Genomic DNA, 4,426 nt, shown 5'->3' on the forward strand with positions numbered 1-4,426 from the left:
GAGAGAGAGAGAGAGAGAGAGAGAGAGAGAGAGAGAGAGAGAGAGAGAGAGAGAGAGAGAGAGCGCGAGAGATAGAGAGAAAAAAAGAGAGAGGGGGGAGACTGAGGAAAGGCGTCAGGGAAGATAACTGAGGGGGCGGCAGAAGAAGAAAGCGGCTGAGCGAAGGACAAGGGAGGCGAGGGGGTGAGGGGTAGGGAATGAAGTAGGAGTTTTCCACCCTACAGGCTAGGGCGCTCTGCTAATTATAAACACAGGTCTACTGATAACAATTTATTACTTAAATCTATGCTGAGATACCCCCTAAACATATTATTGTCTTGTTCGTATGAGAACACCGCGTCAGTGGTTCACGTTTGAGGAGGAAGCTGGTCTGGAATTCTAGAAATTAGTCAATTGGCATTCTGTTCTTTGGTAGAAACTATGAACTGTTGGTTTATGGTTGTTGACGGGTGGCAGCGCCAATCAGAATTGTAATAATAATGCCATAGATATATTTATACCCGTATATTGTACAGTATGGATTATATTAAAATAACGCCTATACTCGTTCATTAGCAAGCACAATTACCAGTATTATATGCGTGTATTGGAACGAATTGTAATACACTGACAGTTATTTTAAAGTTATTTAGTACTCATGGCTGCTTTTAGGCGCACATGGAATGCTTTATCATTTTGATATATTTAATTCTCATGCCTATGTGCAACACACTAGTAATAAGGCGCATACCAATAGAAAATGTCGACATTTGATATAATTATATGTGCTGAAATTTATTTTTATTTAATCTTGATTTTCTGTAGTTATAATCATATACATGCTCGGCTAACTGTCTTAAGTGATCGGCTTTCGACAATGATGTGAACAAATATTCAACGAAGGATTTCGGCATCCAAAAAGTTAAAACCTTCATATAATTAATAAAGCAATCGTGAATATCCAGCATTGGTATGAAATTGCACGTGCTCAGAAACAAACGAGTAAACCGTCTCATAACATAGACTGATAAGAACAGAAGTGAATATTTGACTATAAATGGAGAAATCATTTAAACACTCATGCTCTCACACGCACCCATGCCCGCACGCACACATACGCGTGCGCGCGCGCGAACGTACGCACGCGCACACACGCGCGCACGAATTAGGCAGTCATTCTCACTCGCTGCGTTATTATTAATAGCACGATGTTTTTCGCCCACTGCTCGCCGGCAGAGGATGGACATGCAGCTGCGGACACAGCCTAGCCCCCCCCCCCACTCCCCCACTCCCCCACTCCCCCCACCCCCACTTGTGTGTAGCGCTTTACTAACCTCTGAGCCGCACGCGAGCACGGTGAAAGCGCCCGTCGCATAACTGGTCGCGACGCCATCAACGCGTATTAGTGCTTGTGTTTGTCAGCCGACGAGCGCCGCCGACCGCCCACCGGCGGCCGACAATGCAGGTGTGACGAGTTTGCGCAGGAGAAGGAGGGCGTCGCATTGTGTCCGGCATCGACGGCGCTCACCCTTCACGAGGAAACCGCGAAAATCCGGCCAACAGTTACTAGCTCTTCGCAGCTTGCGCGAGGCGGCAAAGTAATTATCAACACGCAAACCGCGTACAACACGCTCGCGCGCACGCATGCACACACGGGCACGCGGGAGAGAGAGAGATGTGTGTGTGTGTGTGTGTGTGTGTGTGTGTGTGTGTGTGTGCGTGCGTGCGTGCGTGCGTGCGTGCGTGCGTGAGTGAGTGCGTGCGTTCGTGCGCGTGCGCGCGTGCGTGTATGTGTGTGTGTGCGTGCGCGTGTGCGTGTGCGTGTGCGTGTGGCGTGTGCGTGTGCGCAGTCGGCCGCGCGCGTGTGTGTATGTGTGTGTGGTGTGTAATCTTGTATGTGTGTGTGGATGTGTCGTGTGTGTGTGTGTGTGGTGTCGTGCCGTGCGTGCGGTGCGTGCGTGCGTGCAGTGCGTCGCGTGAGTGAGCTGCGCTGCGTTTCGTGCTGTTTGTGAAAATGCACACATATCGTGTGTGTTGTGTGTGTGATGTGTGTTGTGTGTGTGGTGTGTGTGTGTGTGTGTGTTGTGTGTGTGTTGTGTGTGTGTGTGTGTGTGTTGTGGTGTGTGTGTGTGTGTGTGTTGTGTGTGGGAGGAGACTCGATAACTGCGAGACATGGACAGGCTGGTGTCGATGATGCCAGGGAGAGCGGGATCTAATAGCTTGTTGCGCCGTGTTAGCAAAGCGCTGAATGCGAAACATTGGCGAGTCGGCACGACGCCTGGTGACACGGCGCCTCGTCTGCTATAGTCTTCCTAAAGGGCGCGTCAGATGTGTTAGAAGGTCCTCTGTGATAGTAGCCCCCGCCATGCAAGGCTATTTTCAAGACTGGCTAGCAATAATATAAAATATGCGTATATATATATATATATATATATATATATATATTGATTCATATTTAAGTTATATGCCGTCTGGTGTTATAGTTTCCCAAACATATACTGGCGCGCATTTAATATATTGTGCATTAACAGTCAGCAACACATCCTCTAGCATTAGCCCTGTTTTTGTCTCTGAAAAATCACGTCATATACTGCATGCACTTGCGTATTTTGGTGATGGTTTGCCTCATGGTTGCGTTAATAGTCTCAATATGTAACAGTCCACAATATAAGTCGCAGTGTAACTATGCGTCAGCTTATTCATCAATCATGAATAACTGAGATTTTTGAGAGGCCCCGAAATTTCTCTCACCAATCACGTAGTAATTATTAATCAAACGTTTACTTGTTTCTCAGCTCCTAATAAAATAAACGATATAATAACATTTATACTGCTGATACTACTACTACTACTACTATACTACTACTACTCTACTACTAGCTGACTACTCTACTACTGATGCTCCTACTACTACTACTACTGACTACTCTACTGACTACTACTACTATTCTACTATTACTGACTACTCAGCTACTACTATTACTACTACTACTACTACTACTACTACTACTACTACTACTACTACTACTACTACTAACTTACTACTACTACTAATAATAATAATTATTATTATTATTATCATTATGCCAATTAATTTCATAAGTCGGGGCATTCCCGTGTTGGTGAAATATTATGTCTGACAGCAGCAAACGTAAGATCGTATAGCTAGTAGGGCTAGACTAAGACATTAGGTAGCACACTTGAACAGTAGTAGTTGATTGTGAAGCAGTCTACCTCCGTTCATAGCATGAACACATACAAGCACGCACACGCACATGTATACCTTTGTAGCACGCGCAGAAACACGCATATAGTACGAACATACACATGCAAATGTACACGCATGCACGCGTGCACGCACACGCTCACACACACGCGCACGAACGCCCATACACATATACACATACATGAATGTATTCATAGCACGCTCGTATACACGCATGCATCCTTCTATCCATACGCACGCACGCATGCATGTACGCACGCACGCACGTATGTACGCATGCAGCCTGCTATCCGTCCGCACACACGCACACACACATGCATGTACGCACGCAGGTATGTTTGCATGCAGTCTGCTGTCCGCACACACGCATGCAGCCTGCTATCTGTTCGCACGCACGCACGCACGCACGCACGCATGTACGCATACAGCCTGCTATCCGTCCGCACGCACGCACACACGCATGCATGTACGCGCTCACGCACACACGCACGCACGCACGCACGCACGTATATGTACGCATGCAGCCTGCTATCCGTCCGCACACACGCACGCACGCACACACGCACGCACGCACGTATGTACGCATGCAGTCTGTTACCCATCCGGACACACGCACGCACGCACGCACGCACGCACGCATGCATGTGCGCACACGGAGCCGAGAAAACGGGGGCGGCCGCGTTCGTCTGTCTGGCGCAAACACTTCACGTCTGCCTTGAGTGTTTCTGACTCGGCAGGAGACGATTGTCAGCGCTAGACAACGACGGGGCGACAAACAAAGCCCGCCGGGGGGAAGTAGGTGGAGCCACTTAGGTGTCCACTAAGCGCTCCTGAATAGCTGGGAGGGGCAGCGCGAAAACTCGTCAACACGGGTTTGTTTTATCTGATAATGATGGAGAGAACGATAGACGCGAATGACGTGCGAACGGGCTGCTTATGAGGGTATCTTAGCAGGCATCGAGTTGCCTGCTACTATATAGCACAGTGTCACCTTTCCTTCCGCGCGTATTGTGCGAAATAAGAACCCCTAATCAGGGAAAAACGCGCCAATTTTGCGTTATATTTGCACAGGAATGCTTTCCTATTACATACTACAATGGAGTGCGTGAAGAATTGAGGTGTGTGGGAAGTGGGCGCGACACTTTCTTAGTTTTTTTTTGTCAGACTCCCCCTCTCATCTCTCTCTATCTCTCTGTCTCTCTCCTTAGCCCTCCCTCTCCC

The sequence above is a fragment of the Priapulus caudatus genome, unplaced genomic scaffold, assembly GCF_000485595.1.
Source record: "Priapulus caudatus unplaced genomic scaffold, Priapulus_caudatus-5.0.1 Scaffold996, whole genome shotgun sequence".
Lineage (NCBI taxonomy): Eukaryota > Metazoa > Priapulida > Priapulimorpha > Priapulimorphida > Priapulidae > Priapulus > Priapulus caudatus.